Genomic DNA, 14,402 nt, shown 5'->3' with positions numbered 1-14,402 from the left:
AAAAGATCAGTATCTGCAAAAGATCTGTTCCTGCCAAAGAACCGTTCCTGCAAATTGCATTCATAGTCTATGAGATCTGCAGATCATCATACACACCTTGTTTAACTTACATTCATCTGCAGATCAGACAATCATCTGCAGATCTGAAAATCCATTCTGGTGGATCTGATCTGCAGATGAATGTCTGTTAAACAAGGGATGTATGATGATCTGCAGATATCATAGACTATCAATGCATTTTGCAGGAACGGATCTTTTGCAGGAACGGATCTTTTGTAGATACTGATCTTTTGAATGTCTACAGCATCTTTGTGTGCAGCATCTTGCAAAAATTTCTGTCGGATGGATTTTCAGATCTGCAGATGATTGTCTGATCTGCAGATGAATGTCAGTTAAACAAGGTGTGTATGATGATCTGCAGATCTCATAGACTATGAATGCAATTTGCAGGAACGAATCTTTGGCAGGAACAGATCTTTTGCAGATACTGATCTGTTGCATTTGTACAGCATCTTTGTGTGCAGCATCTTGCAAAGATTTTTATCTCATGGGGAGTTCAGCTCCATAGAATAGACTGTGTAGGTATGGCTCTCCTACTACATGGAAGGGGGTAAAATTGGTCTGTGATCTTTCATTTTCCAAAGACTATGGTCTGATGTGTGTATGAGCCTTTAGTTCAGCTCTTTTTTCCTCTTCCCCCCTCAGTATTCCTGTAGGTGGCCATACACCCTTAGGTTGAACCTAATCAGAGAGGAATCAAATCCTTTCACACATTGCACGTAGGTCTTCAATACATAATCTATTGACAATCTGTCGAACTGCAGCATTGACCTGTGCAATGCAGTGCGTCACAATTGGCAGTCAGGGCCCTTTCACACTGGTGTGGTGCGGCATTTTAACCAGAACCTACCACTAGGGCAATGTTAGTCTATGGGGCCTTTAATACCGACACGGTGCGGCGCGATTGATATACCTTTTTTGCCTCATTCCCATCACGAGTGCATACCTACATTGCCGTGCGGCAACAGCCGGCGGACCAGAAGTCTTCAGCGCAAGTAAACTCTTCGCCAACAGAAAATTAGCGTCACGTCCTGCTTGGCCAGATGCCAGATGGGGATTACCATGTATTTATGGCCCCCGGGCCGCACCGCTAACACCAATCCGCAGTGTGAAACCGGCCTTAATCTACCACTGATTATTTGATGTTTTCCATTTGGACTGTGTAGTGAGTTTGATAAATCTTTGCCAGAAATCGATTAAAAATACGATTGATGTGGCAGGTTGTGTATAGATTCCCGACAGATTTGATCACTCTATGGGCTTGATTCACTAAACTGTGATAACTCAATTATTACACCTTATCAAAGATATCACACGTTATCAAAGTTAATACACGTTATCCAACGTTATCACATGTTATCAAAGTTAACACGCCTTATCAGAGTAGCAAAGTGAGCGCTACAAACCCACAGGGGCTCAGGGCAGGACGAGTGCCATTGCTAATTAGCAGGCATACATTCGTAGCACTTGCTATGCTACTCTGATAAGGCGTGTTAACTTTTGATAACGTGTGATATCTTTGATAAGGTGTGATATTTGAGTTGTCATGGTTTAGTGAATCAGGCCCAATGTGTATGACCTGTTTTAGACTGTGATAAGGATGACAGAAGTATGAACATAGTAGGAATTTACAATGTAACATAGGAAGTGACAAGAATACATGTACAAATTTTGAAAATAGTTTAAAAATTTGGTAGGGTTGGTCACTTCCTCCAAGGATCACAAGCAATGCAAAATAGTGTTTCACAGACATAAGATGATGCATTTCGAAGGATTAACCCACTTCGTCAGATCAATAGTGTCACTAAAAATGCTTTAGCCAAGCAGAGTGCCTCCAATCCATCTTGTGTGGTACAGAATATATTGTTAGCTCCTTTGAGGGTCAGTTAGTGACATGACTATGTGCTCTCTAAAGTGCTGAAGAAGTTGTCAATGCTACATGAATACATAATAATGAGCTCCTCTTTAATTGCTGTGTAATGAGTTCCTGCTTTAAAGAGAACCCGAGGTGGCTTTGTATAACGTTAGTGGGGCACAGAGGCTGGTTGGGCACACTAACACCAGCCTCTGTTGCCCCATTGTGTGTGTCAAAGACCCCCCTGCTCGCCGCTATACCCCCGCAATGCTGGCGACACGCAGCGTGTCGCCAGCACAATGTTTACCCTAGCGCTGTCTGTCAGCGCCGCTCCGCCGCCTCCTCCGCATCGCCGCTACCCGCCCTCGTCCCTTCCCTCACGCTGATTGGAGGGAAGGGACGAGGGCGGGTAGCGGCGATGCGGAGGAGGCGGCGGAGCGGCGCTGACAGACAGCGCTAGGGTAAACATTGTGCTGGCGACGCGCTGCGTGTCGCCAGCACTGCGGGGAGGATAGCGGCGAGCAGGGGGGTCTTTGACACACACAATGGGGCAACAGAGGCTGGTGTTAGTGTGCCCAACCAGCCTCTGTGCCCCACTAACGTTATACAAAGCCACCTCGGGTTCTCTTTAAAGAGACTCTGTATAAAAAACAAAATGCCCCTGGGGGGTATTCACCTAAGTAGGGGGTAGCCCCTGGATCCTATCGAGGCTCCCCCCGTTCTCCTCCGTCCCACGGTTGCCCCTGTCTGCCCCTCAGAAGGCACAGCTGACAATTTGTCAGGCTGTGCAATATTTACCTTTTCTGGCTCCAGCGGGGGCGCTGTTGCCGCTCTCCACTCGGAAATAGACAGAAATAGCCGATCCCAGTTGGGTCCGCTCTACTGCGCAGGTGCAGGAGACTTGCAGCTACGCAGTAGAGCGGACTCGACTGGGATCGGCTATTTTCGCCTATTTCGGACTTTCGGAGCCGAGAGCTGCTACTGCGCCTGCGCTGGACCAGATACAGAGGCTTCCCCCTACCGAGGTGAGTAACCCAAGGGTATTTTTTCTTAAAAAAATACTATCGATACCCAAGTGTTCTAAAATGACAGTGTGCAAATAATGTCTAAGTAGCTGTGTAAACATTTTCCTACTTTTCATATTAAATATCAGAGGCAAAAACTGTAATTTATTGAGCGTAGAATTTAGCTGTATTGGGACAAATCAATTGCAGAAGGGGTGTCTGCTTCAATGCACAGCCAGAGTTGCATATCAGACTACAGAAAGCAAATATCAAACATATCAAACTCTGAAAGCAAAAACAGTATGAAATGCTGTGACAATTTGTTACATTTCCTCTGCTCTTTTCAGACACTTCAGTCAGAAACACAGGACACAGAAGCTGCAGCTGTTGGGAGCTCTCTCTCTGTCACACACAGAGCTACACATAGAGTTAACTGATCAAGTGTGAAGGGAATTTCCCCTCTCCTCATGGCTCAGTCAGCCCTCAGTTTTGTCATCAGTAAACTTTGAAAGTATTTTGCTAACAGTAAACAAAGAAGTTGCTACTAAAATGTATACATCAGTACTCAGCAGCACTTCCCAAACAATTCCTGTGTCAATTGAAAAAAATATGTGAATCGATAGTATTCCTTTAATACAGATTTTCTTTTTAAAATGAATACTTCTGCCTGTTGGGCTTTGATGATATGTATACTCTAGAAGGGAGTTGGACGCTAAAAAGTTAAAGGCAAATGTGCTACAGGTAACATGAATGGAAATTTTGAAAGCAATGAGAGTTTTTTAGGGAATAATTCTTTTTACCCTATGGCACGAGAGGGATAATGTGTTCTATATTTCTCTATGTTTATATTTCATATATATATATATATATATATATATATATATATATATATATATATATATATATATATATATATATATATATATATATATATATATATATTGGTACTTTTTACATTTTTCTCTTTATTGCTACATCTTTTATTTACCTGTTGAATGGTCACATTTAGATACATTATATTTCCTGAAGCACTATAGACTTAGATATTGAGGTCCATATATATGTTTGATATTGTCACAGACTGGTAAAAATCCATTGAAAACACCATATAACATCTGTCTAAGGTGCCCATTTACTGTTCAATTTTTCACTAAATGCGATCTTGCGTTGCAATTTGAACGATTGTAACTAATCGGAAGGCAATTATCGATTTATTACATTTACTGAATGATTCTTTCTTCAAATTTGATCATAAAATCCAACTTTCGGATCGATTTTATCCTATTTTGCAATCGACCAAAGAATCGTTCCTTATCGATTGCCTTCATAAACTGCAAATTTTCTATACAATTTGATCGTAAAAAAAGGCATCGAAAGATCGCATTTGGTGAAAAAATTGTACCCTTAATGGGCACCTTAAGACGTGCTATGTTTACTTTATTTTTATTGTTAGAATGTGGCCAGTAATCTATTGGTTTGTGATGTATATGACTGATATGTTGTATATGTGCCACAATAAAAAGATTTAAAAACAAACAAACATGAATACTACTATGACAACCGCTCCAAACACTTTTATTAACAATAAGGATGCAATGTGTGCAGGATTGGCAGCAGTTGGAAGCAGCATCTGATGTGACAGGGAAGATCGCCTGATACGATGTAACTGAGCAACAGAGGTCTGCAGCACCACCTGTCAGGGAGGAGCATGGAGCAGTCTCGTCTGCAGGGATGCTGGGGATGCCTCCCATCACATAGCAGCACTGAGGATGGAGCAGCCGGAGGATCGGGGGACGCTCAGGGGGTCGATCACATCTGGGGGGCTACTCATCTCTGCAGCGAAACAATCGGAGGATTATTGAAAGGGCACAGCAGCATGAGAGATCCAGGACAGTCCTCTCCTCCGGTGAGTACCTACCTATCGCTGTCTATTCTACTACCTACCTGAAGAAGTGAGCATCCTCCTGTGTGAGGGATCACCTCTGTGACTGTCAGATCACCCCACAGCCCTCAATGACTGATACCTACCTGCCCCCCAATGTGCACATGTGCCACCCCCTCCTCTGCTGGCTGAAAGTTTACCTACCTACACCCCCTCCCCCCCTCCTTTCCACTACTAATAGACCCCCACCTGCCCCTCGTTAGTAAACAGATATCTACCTGGAACCAATAATAGACATTGATCATGAGCATTCTCACTTTACCTACCTAGATCCTTCTAGTGGAGAGAGGTACCTACCTATCACAACTGTGATAATGACTAATATGCCCCGTTAGAGAAATACATAACTACCCCAGATACATACATTGATCATACATGTGTTTATACCTAGCTGGCCCCTTCTATTAGCACACCTGTCAGTTCACATCATCCCTCATCTGCTACCTATAGATAATGACAGCTGTCACCATCACTACTACCTATACCTGCCAACCTCACTGCTATAGGCATCTGCCTGCCACCCCCATATGGCTATAGCTGTCTCCATCACAAGTAAACACACCTACTTATACCTGCCAATTTCAGTTCTGCAGGTGCCTCCCTACCTTCCTTTCCTATATAAACCTTATCTCTCACCTTCAGCACATACACACACAGAAATACACTGACACACACACATGCGCACACACAGACACACGCATACACACACACACACACACAGACACACACAGACACACAGACACACACACACACACACACACAGAAATACACTGACACACACACACGCACACACATACAGACACACACACACAGACACACACACACACACACACACACAGACACACACACACACACACACAGAAATACACTGACACACACACACATACATACAGACACACACACACACACACACACACACACACACACACATATACACACACATATATATATATATATATACACACACACACACTTACACAAAGACACAGACACACACAAAAGTAACAGACATGCGCACAAACTCATTTACAAACAGACACACACACTTACACATCCGCAGACACTCACTCATAGACACACACACAGACATACACTCACAGACACACAAACAGACACACACAGACGCACACACACAGACACACACTGACGCGCACACTGATGCACACACACAGACACACACAGACGCACACACTCACATGCACAGACACACACACACACATGCACAGACACACACATCTTTGGCTGTTAGGGATACACCTGCTTCCAGCCTCGTTCACCCTGATATTGTTATACAGTTATATCTCTTACTGCTACCGGTATACACAACTACCAATCCCTACCATACACCTGCCTGCCTTCCCAATAGATACCCTTTATGTGTTACAGTCACTACATGTACTTTCCTATACCTGTTATTTTCAATGCTACAGGCACCTACCCACCCCCCTTCTCCATAGATACTGTTTATCACAGCCAGCAATACACACACCCACCTTCCTCCAAGATGCTTCATCATATCTGCTGCCCTCACCTCTACCTCACCATGTTTACCTGTACCTACCCTCCACATTAGTGCCTCTCCCCATCACACATATCTGTGGCTGTCAGAGATCAAGCAATCAACTTTATTGATTGATCAAAAACAGTGTGTTTGAGTAAAAGTGAATCGACTTGTGGCCCAGAAACTTCCTGGCGATTTTCCTTCACTAATCGATCTGAACAATGTTGTGCCTCCATGCTCTAAAATCAGAAATCAATTCTGTGCTGATGGAAGTCGTGTGAACATTAGCCAATTCCTTTATGATTGACAGATACCATATTTTTCAGCACATAAAACGCTCTTTTTCTACCCAAAAATGGGGAGAAATAGTCCCTGCATCTTATATGTGGAATACAGGGAGTTCCCAACTTACGAATGCCCACCGATACAAACCGCTGACCCGCCGCGACATTGGGGACTCCCTGTATTGTCCCCGTGTGTCTCCTGCCATCCCCCCTGTATCCTCCTCTGCACCCGTATATAACTGTAATGCTGGGTACATACTATGAGATTTTCTGGTCAATTTACTGTCAGATCGATTATTTCCAACATGTCCGATTAGCTTTTCGATCGATTTCCGAGCATTTGCACTTATATAGGAATCGATCGGAAAATGCTCGGAAAACGATCGGAAAGCAGATCGAACATGTTGGAAATAATCGATCTGACAGTAAATCGACCAGAAAATCTCATAGTGTGTACCCAGCATAAGAAGCGGCAGCTTGGCTCACCTGACCAATGGCTCCAGCGGCGATCACACACCTTTCCTCTCCTTCACAGCTCCCCTAGTGCTGGCTTCTGCTGATGAGGCAATCAACAGAAGCCAGCACTAGAAGCGCAGTGCCTCCTTCCCTCCTGCCCTATGCGGAGTCCCGGAGTGTGTGAGAGGTTACTCAAAAGGGTCTCGGCATTCCACTGACGAGAGCTCCCTCCAGTCAGGGGTACCTCTAGCCAGGGCCGGGCCGAGGCATAGGCTGGAGAGGCTCCAGCCTCAGGGCGCAGTGTAGGAGGGGGCGCACAATTCATTCAGCTGTCATTCCTAATTGTGTTTGAAGCAGAAATAAATAAGAAAAGGGGATACATAGCAGTGACTGCAAGCCAGATAACTAGATATTAAGGTGTTGGGGAGGTTGTGGGCCCTGTGGCCCTCTTAGTCTAATAGCAATCAGTGTGTGACAGCTGGGGTGGGAGGGATGGAGGGGCGCACTTTGGTGTCTCAGCCTTGGGTGCTGGAGGACCTGGTCCCAGCTCTGCCTCTAGCTACTTAATACTGAGGGTACCTCTGGCTACCTAATACTAAGGGGCACTTGTAGCGACATATGACAGGCATGGGAAGTAAGGGAGGAGTGACAGCTGGGATGGTTCGGCAGTGGTTTGTAAATTCATGAAGGGTGAAGTCTAGGGTGTCAGGGTGCCAGTACATCTGTGCCTATGGGCTCCTGTAAATCCTGGTCGATCGAATAAGAAAATTAAGTAATACATGGGCACCTTTAAAATAATTCAATTAACATGCAAATTTCCATTGACAGAAGAATAAATTGGGCCAATCAAAACTGGCAGCTGCTGATCAATTAGCTGGCAGCTGGTTAATTACCCACTATCTGGAGACTGTGATTGGCTCTTCTGTCCCTGGATCAGGGGAGAATTGCACATTTGGACAGTAATATACTTGTCATTACAATGAAGAGTGCCCACTTACCTGCTTCTCACCAGTACTTATACTTGTAACCCCTCACTGCTTCACACACCTACTACAGGTACTTACCTGTTTCAATCATTCTTAATCCTAACTAGTACACATGCCTACCTGCGCCTAAATAGTTATATTTGCTAATCCCTAGATATAGTCAATAAGATGCTTATTAATCAGGCTTGCATGTAAATTTAATGCAAACCGAATCCATTCCCTGCTGATTCTGATTGGCTACTATTCCAAGCTGCATACAATTTGCATTTGATTTGCTTGCAAGCCGGAAATATTAGAATCTCATAGGCTGATCTCTTCTCACCCCTCTTACTGGTCATTTGGGCAGACAAACTATGGGCAGGTGCACACCAGAGTGCTTCTGAAGCATGTTTTAAAACGCTTGCAGGGGGAAAACCGCTTGGCTAATGAAAGTGAATGGGCTGGTGCACACCAGAGCGGTTCGTTTTTTCCACAAACGCAAACTCAGGGGCTGCAGCATTTTTTAGATTTCTGAGCCGTTTCTGCCTCAATGTAAAGTATAGGAAAGTGGAAAACAGTTCTGAAAAAAGCTAGATCAGAGAGGTTTTCCAGGTGTTTTTGTTACAGAAGCTGTTCAGTAACAGCTTTACTGTAACAATATTTGTAATCTGATACACAAAAACGCTCCAAAAACCTCTAGCGTTTGGCAGATCTGCTAGAGGTGTTTGGTGTGCACTGGGCCTACCTTGTTGTCCCAGATGTTACTATTTAATACACCAGTCTGCGGGTTGTACATACATACTTAAGGGATATATTGATGCATAGTTTATATCACCTTATATAATACCATATTTTAATTTGACACACCAAAATATGTTTTTATATATCATTCATAATAAAAAATGAAAACAAACCCACATCGTAATAACATAGCATCACTAAAATGTAAGAGTTATATCAAATCAATAAGCTTGTATCAATAAGCTTGTATCATGATATATATATATAATTATTTGCAAAAACAATGAAACTACAAAAATATGCTCCCAAAATACTCATAATTATGCAGCGGTTTCTACCAAAATACATGTAACTTGGCAGCATTTCCCCCCAAAAAAGGTTTCCACAAAATACACATAATGCAGCAGCATTTCCACACAAAATACACATAATGTGGTAGCATCTTCCACAAAATACACATAATGTGGCAGCCTTTCCCACACAATACACATAATGCAGCAGCATTTTACCACAGAATACAAATAATGTGGCAGTGTTTTCAACAAAATACACATAACGTGGCAGCGTTTCCTTACAAAATACACAGAACGTGGCAGTGTTCCCCCTTCCCTAAAAAAAGCGTAATGTAGCGGCGTTTTCCCCAAAGTACACATAATTAGGCAGTGTTTTTCCCAGAATACACATAATATGGCAGCTTTTCCCCCCAACAATAGACATAATGTGGCAGTATTTCTCCCGAATACACATAATATAGCAGCTTCCCCCCCCACCCCCCCCTCCCAACAATTGGCATACTATGGCAGTGTTTACCTCAAAATATGCATAGTGGAGCAGTTAGCGACCCCTAATATCCCCGGTATGAAAATAGAAACAATTTACTCACCTGACACGGACCTCAGGTTGAGAACCACTGGCTTAAATCATAAGAAAGAAATACAACATCCATTAAACATACTGCTTTTGCCATAATTAATTAGTAACATTGGTAAACCATACAATTTGTATCTAGATAGACTGACACAGTTTTAGAGCACAAATGGTTTCCCAAATCTGAGTAAGCAGAGGCAGTTTGTTTTTTTCTGAATTTATAGTAGATCCTCCAATAACTGACGTCAAATAAATCACTCACTTTTAAACTTCCTGTGGTGCAAACCAGGGTTGCTCGTAAACTAATCCAGCGCGAATCTACGCGCCGTAGTACGCTACTACGCATCGTAGTTCGTAGACGAAATTTAAGAACTACACGTACGCATTTCCGCGTAGTCGTAGCCCCGCTATGTGAAGCTTCGCTTGCTACGCGTAATTGACATATGTATTGCGAAGTCAACTACGGGTGCGTTACCTGCATCTATATGGATCATTGCGCATGCACAAAAATATTATTGCCCTTTTATATGCATACAATTCTGCATTGGAAGGTGAAATGTGCGCTTATATTAGTTTATATTTGCAAATAGGTTGAAGATTATTGCGGAAATTTTTCCGCATAAGGGCATAAGCGGTCGCATCAACTACGCTTCGCACTACACGAAGCTTGCGTAATTTAACGCGTAGTCTACGAAGTGCAAACGTAGTGAAGTTTATGATTACATAGCTGTAGTTTGCGAAGCGTATTTGCGTAAAAATACGCGTAGTTCCAGCGTAGCGAAGTTGGCTGACTACGACCATCCCTGGTGCAAACTGCCTGTAATTTAGGCTGCTATTCACTCAGAAATTGTGTCTGACTCCTCCCCCTTTGTAGTCTGAAAAATGGGATGGTGTAATCCGAGCAGCAACAGCCACACCCACAGATACTGAAACTCCTTCCTTGTAGTCTGTTGCTTCTGGTCACGCGATCACAATTTAAAGGAAGGATTTTTGGATGCAGAAGCGTCATTTTACACAAAAACAGATAAAACATCAGCACTTCGGACTGTAACGCAAGCTATTAAATCACACATTTAGTTCTGTGCTTGCGGAGGCGGCTTTATTAAAATATAATTAAAGTCAGTAAAAATGTGCTGCTTGCATCACAACCAAATCATACACTTTTAATAAAACACGTCTTTATGATGATGAATGAACATGTTAATGAAAAGATACTGCGTATAGCATAGCGAGAGAACACAACATCAATATAATAAACTGCCTCTGTCACGGCATAATGATAAAATCTAGTAACGTATGCTGATTCTAGCGTAATATAATGAATGCATTGCTTGTATTGTACGGTTGGTGACGTCGTTTCCCATACATCACCGCCTGTAGCATTCTTGCATGAGTTGCTTTATAGTGTACTGGTTAAGGGCTCTGACTCTCACCAGGGCTCATATCTCAGCTCTTTCTGTTCAGTACGCCAACACCTATTCAGTAAGGAGACCTTGGGCTAGACTCCCTAACACTGCTACTGCCTATAGAGCGCCCCAGTGGCTGCAGCTCTGGTGCTTTGAGTCTGTCAGGAGAATAGCGCAATATAAATGTTCTGTGTCTGTGTGTCTTATATTCTCTCTGGTCGCCCTCTGACTCCAGCAGCAAAATTATGCAATGCACACCTCTGTCTGCCTGCTATGCATCCCTCTGTGCTGCCTATGGTTACAGCCTGTGATAAATACCATTTCTTTATCTAATATCTTCCTGTCTGCGGGGGCTTCTGCATGCTGCAAACATAATACACTCCTGTATAATATATTGCTGTGCCCCGCATCATTACACACTGTACATATAATGGACTTCTCTCTAATACATTGCTGTGTTACATCGTTGCTCTTTGCCTATGCTTTGCTGAGTAGCCTGTTTCTATAAGAATCATCTATCTGCCTTCTGTATGGATCTTTAACCAGGACCGCCAGTGCTCTACGTGGGATATGTTATATAATGTTCCTGCAGAATTGTATTATCAGCGTATCATGTGCATGTCATAAACGTCTGTATGACTGGATAAGTGTATAATGTATAAACAGCATGACTCAGACTGGTATATTACTACTGTGTTGTGTGTGCAATGTGTGCCTCTGTGGCCAGATCAGAGCACGCTGTATATGGAAAAGGATAAAGATGAAATGGGTCTCTAGGCAAGAGGGTTTTGAAAACCACTGAGGGTCACCTGACTTTTTTAGTAATATTTGGTGGGAGCTAGCATCCACCGGGCCCCTAGACTCTCTCCAGGCCTTAGGCAACTGCCTAGGTTTGCCTTGTAGATGATCCGGCTCTAGCTGTATATATGATATAATGCAGACAAGAGAATTATCATGAGATTGTGGAGACAGCGTATCTCTCAGTGACTGGTTCACAGCACACCATATATAGGATATAATGCAGAGCGGTGTATTGTGTGTACAATGTATTTCTCTGTGAACAGATCAGAGCATGCTGTATATAGGTTATGACTCAGACTGGTGTGCTGTCACTAGATAGTGTGCATAATATATGCCTGTAAGACTAAGATAAGCACAGATTGCATATACGATCTAAGGCAGAATGGTGAATTATCACTGCATTGTGTGTACAATATACTGTATGTCTCTATGTACAACATATGTCCGCAGGGCTGGAAAAGTGTACAGTATAGCTCCCTATGTACAATATATGTCTGTAGGACTGGATAACTGTACAGTATAGCTCCCTATGTACAATATATGCCTGCAGGACTGGATAAGTGTACGGTATAGCTTCCTATGTACAATATATGTCTGTAGGATGGATAAATGTACAGTATAGCTCTCTATGCATGATATATGTCCGCAGGACTGGAGAAGTGTACAGTATATATTTCTATGTACTATATATCCGAGGGACAGTTAAGCGACAGGGCAATACTCTGTACAGTGTTGCATTAGATGTCAGCGCTATATAAATATTTATTTGTTTAATAAATACAAAACTCAGCCTTCCAGCTCCAATCAGCCGCTGGCAGGCTGATTGCTACGGCTGTCTGTTTGCAGTGACGGGAGCTCGCAAAATTGAGCCACTCTGCGGCTGCCAATCGGCGTTAGGCAGTCGCAGTTTGGTAAAAATTGAATAAGGGACAAATGTAAAACAATGTATGTATGAGTGGAATTAGTATTTTCATTTTTGTATATATTTTATTTCCCTTTTTTAGTTTATTTTGTTTATGGAACATTGCATTTGTTGTTCAATGTTTCATTGGTACAGTGACAATAACGTTTTTTGATTTGATACATATATATATACTGTAGTGTAGACTGTTTAATTATTACTGTGTTGTATGTACAGTATAGATCTCTATGTACAGTATATGTCTGTAGGACTGGGTAAGTGTACAGTACATACACTGAAAGGCTTGAGAACCACTGGTATAGAGTACAACACAGGCGGTATACAGGGTATAGTACAGGCTGTATAGGGAGTATAAAAAAAAAGACTGTGGCATAGCTAGAGAGTATGGCGCCCATAGAAGAATTTAGATGGGGCCATCAGACCTAGGCAATCTTGAGCAATGCCACCTGCCCCTACCCAATTGTTTATTTCACTAGGCAATGTGCATTCCTATGCAATGTACACTGCAAACAGTCTATGGGGACTGAGATACGGTCAGAGGGTGGATAAACACAGAAAAATTAATAGTTAATACATCAATTACCAATTGGCCCCCCTATGCTGCAAGGCCCCATAGCAGTTGCTATGGCTGCTATGGCTATTGGTACACCCCACAGCACAGGCTGTAAATAAAGTGTAACAGAGGCCGTATACAAAGTATAGCGCAGGCCGTATACAGAGTATAGCACAGGCTGTATACAGAGTATAGCACAGGCTATATACAGAGTATAGCACAGGCTATATACAGAGTATAGCACAGGCTGTATACAGAGTATAGCACAGGCTGTATACAGAGTATAGCACAGGCTGTATACAGAGTATAGCACAGGCTGTATACAGAGTATAGCACAGGCTGTATACAGAGTATAGCACAGGCTGTGTACAGAGTATAGCACATGCTGTATATAGAGTATAGCACATGCTGTAAATAGAGCATAGCTCCCAACTGTCCCTCTTTGGGAGTCCTGTCCCTTTGTCGCTGTTTCCTCCTCATTTGTCCCTCTTTCAGGACTTTGTCCCTCTTTCTATGTAAATATATATATTTCTCTACTAAAAAATGTGTTTGACTCTAAACTTTATTCCCATCCTTTAAATTGATATATTACTTAATTTTAAAATGTTAAAATAAAGGAAAATGAACCAGGATAGAAAGGACCAGTGTGGTTTGAATTATAAAACAACATATTTTTCGTATGAAATCTTAATCGTATGCGTGACTAGGGGTGTGACGAGGCGTGATTAGGGGTGTGGCAGGGGTGTGGCTTAAGTGGCCCTCTTTCTCATCTCAAAAAGTTGGGAGGTATGTATAGACTATAGCACAGGCTGTATACAGAGTATAGCACAGGCTGGATACAGAGTATAGCACAGGCTGAATACAGAATATAGCACAGTCTGTAGCACAGGCTATATATAGAGTATAGCACAGGCTGTATACAGAGTATAGCACAGGCTGTATACAGATTATAGCACAGGCCGTATACAGAGTATAGCACAGGCCGTGTACAGAGTATAGCACAGGCTGTATACATAGTATAGCACAGTCTGTAGCACAGGCTATA

General features: G+C 42.7%; 1 protein-coding gene across 2 annotated transcripts in view; it reads left to right on the top strand.

Moving 5' to 3' along the window:
- Positions 1-14,402, top strand: part of LRRC24 (leucine rich repeat containing 24) — a 432,693-nt gene that overhangs the window by 156,187 nt on the left and 262,104 nt on the right. For both annotated transcript variants that reach the window (XM_068237890.1, XM_068237889.1), the window contains exon 2: positions 4,525-4,825. The gene's annotated coding sequence lies outside the window, so the exon portion shown is untranslated. The remainder of the gene's footprint in view (positions 1-4,524; positions 4,826-14,402) is intronic.

This window comes from Hyperolius riggenbachi, chromosome 5 (genome assembly GCF_040937935.1).
Source record: "Hyperolius riggenbachi isolate aHypRig1 chromosome 5, aHypRig1.pri, whole genome shotgun sequence".
Lineage (NCBI taxonomy): Eukaryota > Metazoa > Chordata > Amphibia > Anura > Hyperoliidae > Hyperolius > Hyperolius riggenbachi.
Note: the sequence above shows the minus strand (reverse complement) of the source record. Positions and strands in the feature narration are given on the sequence as shown.